This window comes from Lolium perenne, chromosome 5 (assembly GCF_019359855.2).
Source record: "Lolium perenne isolate Kyuss_39 chromosome 5, Kyuss_2.0, whole genome shotgun sequence".
NCBI classification, from domain to species: domain Eukaryota; kingdom Viridiplantae; phylum Streptophyta; class Magnoliopsida; order Poales; family Poaceae; genus Lolium; species Lolium perenne.
This window is the reverse complement of record NC_067248.2, coordinates 227113205-227120425: the sequence shown is the minus strand read 5'-3', so window position 1 is coordinate 227120425 and position 7221 is coordinate 227113205. Positions and strand designations below refer to the sequence as shown.

Sequence of the window (7221 nt, the reverse complement as noted above, 5' to 3'; positions counted from 1 at the left end):
TTAACTCTTATGCAAGACTTATTGATGCTTGTCTTGAAAGTACTATTCATGAAAAGTCTTTGCTATATGATTCAGTTGTTTAGTCATTATCTTTACCATTGCTTTGAATCACTTCATTCATCTCATATGCTTTACAATATTATTGATCAAGATTATGATAGCATGTCACTTCAGAAATTATCCTTGTTATCGTTTACCTACTCGAGGGCGAGTAGGAACTAAGCTTGGGGATGCTTGATACGTCTCAAACGTATCTATAATTTCTTATGTTCCATGCTACTTTTATGATGATATTCACATATTTCATACACATTTTATGTCATTATTATGCATTTTCCGACACTAACCTATTAACGAGATGCCGAAGAGCCAGTTGTTGTTTCCTACTGTTTTTGGTTTTAGAAATCCTACAAAGGAAATATTCTCGGAATCAGACGAAATCAACGCCCAGGGTCCTATTTTCCATGGAAGCTTCCAGTGCACCGAAGAGGGACCAGAGGGGAGCCAAGGGGGCCCCACCCCACCTGGCGGCGCGGCCAAGGGGGGGGCGCGCCCCCTATGGTGTGGGTCCCCCAGGACCCCTCCGAGGCTGCCCTTCCGCCTACTTAAAGCCTCCGTCGCGAAAACCCTAAAAACATAAGCCACGATACGGAAAACCTTCCAGAGCCGCCGCCATCGCGAAGTCAAGTTCGGGGGACAGAAGTCTCTGTTCCGGCACGCTGCCGGGACGGGGAATTGCCCCCGGAAGCCATCTCCACCGCCATCTTCATCGCCATCGTTGTCTCCCATGATGAGGAGGGAGTAGTTCTCCCCCGAGGCTGAGGGCCCTACCGGTAGCTATGTGGTTCATCTCTCTCTCCCATGTGATCTTTATGTGATCATGAGCTTTGTATCACTATTAATCTATGTGCTACTCTAGTGATATTATTAAAGTAGTCTATTCCTCCTCCATGATGTAATGTTGACAGTGTGTGCATCATGTAGTACTTGACATAGGTTATGATTGTAATCTCTTGTAGATTATGGAGTTAACTATTACTATGATAGTATTGATGCGATCTATTCCCCCTTTCATAGCTATTGTTGACAGTGTGTATGCTATGTTAGTACTCGGTCTAAATTGCAACGGTCTATTATGCACTCTAGAGGTTACTTAAATATGAACTCCGGATGTTGTGGAGCTTGTTTACTCCGGCTTGAGGTGTGCTTTTATAGCCCTACACAATGAATGGTGTTTGTTATCCAACAAGAGAGTGTAGAAAGTAGCATTTATTTATTCAGTTATGTGATCAATGTTGAGAGTGTCCACTAGTGAAAGTATGATCCCTAGGCCTTATTTCTAAGCATTGAAACACCGTTTCCAACAAGTTCTGTTACATGTTTGCTTGCTGCCATCTTTATTTCAGATTGTAATTACTACTTACAATCATCCATATTACTTGTATTTCACTATCTCTTCGCCGAACTAGTGCACATATACATCTGACAAGTGTATTAGGTGTGTTGGGGACACAAGAGACTTCTTGTATCGTAATTGCAGGGTTGCTTGAGAGGGATATCTTTGACCTCTACCTCCCTGAGTTCGATAAATCTTGGGTGATTCACTTAAGGGAAACTTGCTGCTGTTCTACAAACCTCTACTCTTGGAGGCCCAACACTGTCTACAGGAAAAAAAGCGTGCGTAGACATCAGCCTGCTCAACCACGGAGCGCTCATCAGTCATCCTGTAGTCATAGTATTGCTCCATGACATACAGTTCAGTGCCAGCGTACGAGACCCCAAATTTGGCCTCGAGCGCATTCCACGCATCTTTACCATGGTCGAAAGCCATGTACGGGTCAACAATGTTGTCCCCAAGAATGCTTAACAAGGCCGCCTTAAACATGGCGTCGACCTTCTCAAACTTTTCCTGCTCCTCTGCAGAGAGAGGCCCCTCAGGTCTAGCATCTGTGGCGCTAAAACAGCCTAGGTTTGTAAACCATAGAACTGTCTTTGTGTGCCACCTCTTGTAATACATACCATCAAAGAGGGGAGGTCGAGTAGCGGCAGCAACGCTGCTTGAATTGATTTGCCTATAATCAGGTTTTTGGATTGTTGGAAATATAAGCAAATGCCCATATGAAATAATCCGTACAAGTAATTGATAAATCATGACTATGAAAATAACAAATAAACTAATCGTGCATACTAGTAAGGTAGATGAACAGATCACATCTAAACAAGAAAAATCGATCGTATCTACCATAGAAACTAGAAGAAGAAACTCTGACAGAGACTGAAAGAGAAACGACAAGATCACATACTTCACAGCAGCGTCGTTGTCGCCCATGTTGAGGTTGTCGAAGAAGTCGCTGAGGTCCGAGAAGAAGTTGTCGTTGTGGAGGAACTCGTCGTCCGATGACGACGTCGTGATGCCAGTAGTCGCGCCGGAGCGCTCCCCAAAAACCTGATTGCCCCTCACCCGTACAGGTTCAGGAGAGGCAGGGTTCCGGAGGCCTACTGTCCGGCAGTCGGTGCACGCCGACGGATGGGATGAGGAAGACGAAGGCGGCGGCGCAATGAACTGGAAACAGGTAGTCGTGTATGCGTCTCGTTATAGCGGCTAGGGTTGCGCAGGGTCTTATGTAGTGCGGTTCGGGAAGGTCGTGGGGCGCAGCCCACGTCCGAGTCGGCACAGCCACGATCAAGAAAAACCGGAAGGCAAAACAGCTGAGTAACGCGTCCGTTAATGACTCAAAATTGATTACGCAATTAATTTCCTAAACAGCAAAAAGATAAGCTCGGCTCGGCGAGATTCCCGCAACCCGCGGCGCGTCGTGGCGTGGCGTGGCGAGGCGAGGCAAGGCGGGCGGCGGAGGAGGAGGAGTGCGCGAGGGCTCTCTCTTCTCACTCACTTACTAGGACTAGAACACCTTATATACCACTCCAACTCTCTCCCAACTATCAATGTGGGACTAAACTTTAGCCCCCACTAGTGCTGCCACTGATTTTTGGAATGGGCCATGTGAGTTTCAGAATTTGATAATGGGCCATGGGCCAAAGGCCAAATGCCCCAAAGTCCAGCACTACTTCCATCCCAAAGTTTAAGGCTTATATTTTTGTTGAAAAGTTAAACCAAGTAAGTTTGATCAAACTTTTAGAACAATCTATCAACAAATATAATGTTTTATAGATACCATATGAAAATATATTTTATTATCTATTTAATGATAATAATTTTGTATTTTGCATGTTAATGATTCTAGTAAAAAATTAGTCAAACTTGACATAGTTTGACTTTCTAAAAAAATATATGCCTTAAGTTTTAGGATGGAGGTAGTACAATCGTACAGGTGGTGGCCTTATTATACAGGCGGTTTGGTACCCTATGTCACTACCAAACATAAGAATACAGTTGTAGATGTAGACCGTGTTCAAACCTGAAGGTGCAGAAGCTGTCGCACCTGTTGCACTCGAGCTCTAGCTTGTGGAGGCCTATAGCTGAAATGTCCCGGCGAGACATCCACCTAGCGAGATTAGCTTTGTTTTCGATCGAATCATTAGCTTAGACATCGTGCTAGTATGAGTTATAACTTCGCCTGTAACTTTTGATTTTCTAGTTGTACATGAGGTTGCAAAAGAAAGGGGGAAACCCCAACCCCTGCATCACTAGTCACAAGTTAACATAGGTTGCAACCGAAAAATACTAGCTTGAACCGTTGGATTGTTTTCGAAGGAAAGCTAGAAAATCTCATCATTGGGTTCACCACACGGTATAAAACAATAGATGAGTTCAAACATGTAATTTGAAGCAAATCAATATAACTTTGGTGATGCAACATCGGATGAAGCTGCTGCACTACTCCATGGCATTCAACTAGTTGAGAGGATTGGTTGCTCTCCTGTGATTATAGAATCAGATTCAATGGAGCTTGTCCAAGCTTTTAATGGAGAGATGCAAATCTGAAGCCCTTATACTGCTACCTTAACAAATTGCTTTGTCATTGCTAGTAGAATTGGCCAGGTTACTATGAAAGATTGTTTTCGTGAGGCAAATAGTGTCGATCATAAGATAGCTAGAGTTTGCTTTGATACAAATGTTTCTATTTTTTGGGACTGCGATCCCCCTATTTTATTATCCCGAATGTAATGAACGATGTATCTTTGCTTAAAATCAAATAAAATCCGCAGCAAAGTCCTGTTGCTTCCTCAAAAAAAAAAAATAGCAACTATAAAGGGGATTAGCACCATTGCATTGGGTTCAGCTGAACCCAATCCTTATGTGATAGCTCCGCCACTGATTGTTTCGTGATTCATGCTATCTATAAGTTGCAACGTTAAACTAAGATTCGATGATATTATTTAACTGAACTTGATTAATTCTACTCGTATCATTTACTAGTTGATACCCCGCGCGTTGTTACGGGCGTTAGAGATGATTTTCAGGTATGCAACTAATAGCATAAACCATCTATATATGCAAATATTGCTCATTTGCCCATATTGTTATAAACTGCAATCATATTGCCATTTAACTTGGCTTTGATTGTTTTGTTTATTCAAGTCTTGGTTGTCATCTCCGTACCTCTTCTTGTGCATATAATTGAAGATATTTTTGGAAAGTAATTATGTTTTGATCTTGATGTGAAGATTTTCTACAGCCTAACTTGTGGAGTACCATCATATGTTGATCTTGTTCTTGCTTCTTTCTGGTTCACTTTTCAGTGCCGATGAGCAATAAGTTGGAACAAATGAGAACTAAATCGGTTAGACTATTGCTAGATACTACAATGGAAGCCGGTAGATTCAAGGGGGCATGATTGATGTAGCTGTGCTTAGTTTCCAACCATCTGTAAAGACTGAAATAAGACAGGGAGTTGATTAAAATAGGCAATTACAAACCTGCGGGCTGGTACTGATGTTCCTAGCTGATTACTGGAAGGTAGAGGTCTTCTCTAGCACACTAAATGCTTGCAAAAATGTAGGAATCAACCGTAACTAGTATCCATGTAGATGATGTTGTGTTAAATGATAATTGAAAATACTACGTTTAGTACATCTACGAAATACAAATGATCTTTAGCAACAAGAGGTTGTATATATTATTTCATTTGGTCCTAAATAGTTGTCGTGGATTTAGGTAAAATGTAGGCTCAATATTTGTCTTGGCCTCCTTGTTCTCCGTTGCTGCCTCCAGGGTGAGCCGTGATGCCTCAACCTTATCATGTGAAATGCGTTTTTATACTTCTAGCACCGCAGTGTTTTAGACATGACCTCTAGGTGGGTGAACATCATTTACCCTACACAAGAATAACCATTCAAATGTTAAAATAACACAGGACATAGGTATGGAACATAATCATTTAGTACTGCATATCAAGCTGCAGGAGAAACATCTAGCTAGGATAAAACAGCACAAGGCTACTGCAATACTAGATATCACCATATATTATGAGGGACACTTCTATTAATTTAATTATCGTATCTAGAAGCAGCCTAGATGTTAGCTCAGATAGAATGCTGCCTCCATAAAGTAAATGATGCTCTTGTTCCATCTGCCATATACTTCTCGTCAGATAGAGCATAATCTGTATGTGACTGATAAAATACAGAACATCCATTAGAGATTGCATGTAAAACGCATCTAATATTTTCTAGTTCTATTGCCGACCAATCCATGACATCTACTTATCCATTATTATATACTCGGATCAAGGATGCAATAATGCTTACAAAATCGAGATCGCGGACAGCAGCATATTCATTCAGTTAACCAAACGAGAACGGCAGTGCCTCACCAAATTAACCGGGTGAATCAAGATGAAGAGAGCTTGTACACATCGAGTACAAGGATCAGAAGGCAAGGCTTACCAATCTGATGGAGAAGAAAGATTAGGGCTACTAGCAGCAGACCCGTCCCACCAAACGTGCCAGGCGCTGGTGCCAAATCCGGCATAGTCTGGCGATGCGGGACATACACGGGAATTGGGGATGGAGAAGCTTGTCTGCGTGCCTAGAGTTGCAGAAGATCCATTCCGCGCCGGCCGGCGAGACATGGCCGGAGCAGGGCGGCTGGGATGGATTTGCGGCGGCAGCGGTAGGATTTGTGGTTCCTCTGATTGAACGTGGATATATGCTATCAGAGAGGACGATTCAGCCCGGGAAGAAGGAATAATTTGGCGCGACGAGCAAAGTAATTCCGCGCTTCGGAGCATTGGATTTGGCAAACGCGTTGATAAGGGAAAGCAAGTCATACAACGCCAAGATTTGCCTTCCCGTTCTTGATAAGAGAAATTCCCTTGCGGAAGGGAAGGCTCGGACCTTTCTTCGCTATCTCTCGCCTCCACGTCTGTAAATGTCCTACGTGGAGCTGTTAAGGGAAGGCTGACGTAGGAGCGTTGTACATATGCCCTCAGGGAGCATACCATGAGAATAGTAGATTAAGCACACGGATTATGATATGACGGGAATATAGGAAAGGAGTTCAATACTGAAAGGGGGTTGACGATCACTCGCTGTCCGAGACCAGATGTAGACGCTCAGCAGCTACAGATTTCTGTCCATCAAGGAGGAAAAATCAAAGACAACCTTATTAAACGTAACTAGCACAGTTGTAAGAAATGTGTTTTCTGTTATCAAGATGAGACAATAAAATATATATTTTTAACTGTAGGTTTGCTAGATCTATATGGTCAATTATTCAGATAGGTTCTACCTTATACTCGCCTCGTAGCATTGCAAATATTTTGGCAACTGGCTAAATGGGGTAGATACTAGGTATAAAACGCTTATCAGAGTGGGCATGATTGCAGTCGTATGAACGCTATGGCTATGTAGAAATGACAAGGTTTTCAATAATAAGAATTCTTCTCTCATGCAGGTCATTTACCGTTGTACGGCTTTGCTCCATTCATGGTCGCCACTTTAGCGCTTGGAGGAACGAGACCTTTTTATGGAGGTGTCTACCAGTGGCGGAGCCAGGATTTTCATATTGGGTATTTGAAGTAAAAAAAAATCCAGCAAAAAAATATAATATATATAGGTTCGCAATAGCAAAAAAAAAATATACTGCCTGATCGGAACAGCTTCGAATTCACGGACTGTAGACCCTGACGGATTTTGTTGAGGAGTTGAAGTATAGAACGGATCAACTACTTTAGGATTGGATCACTCACGGTAAAATAAAAGGATCGTGTCACTTGCAAAATCACAGAATACAGAACTGAGTTGATCACCTGGAGA

General features: G+C 42.6%; 1 long non-coding RNA gene across 1 annotated transcript; it reads right to left on the bottom strand.

Annotated features, from left to right (window-relative positions):
• Positions 1-4814: 4814 nt before the first annotated feature.
• On the bottom strand, positions 4815-6337 carry LOC127298261 (uncharacterized). The gene is made up of 2 exons (XR_007849682.2): positions 5851-6337; positions 4815-5279 (listed from the first exon to the last, which is right to left on the bottom strand). It is a non-coding gene; the product is annotated as an uncharacterized lncRNA (long non-coding RNA).
• Between the last annotated feature and the right edge of the window lie 884 nt (positions 6338-7221).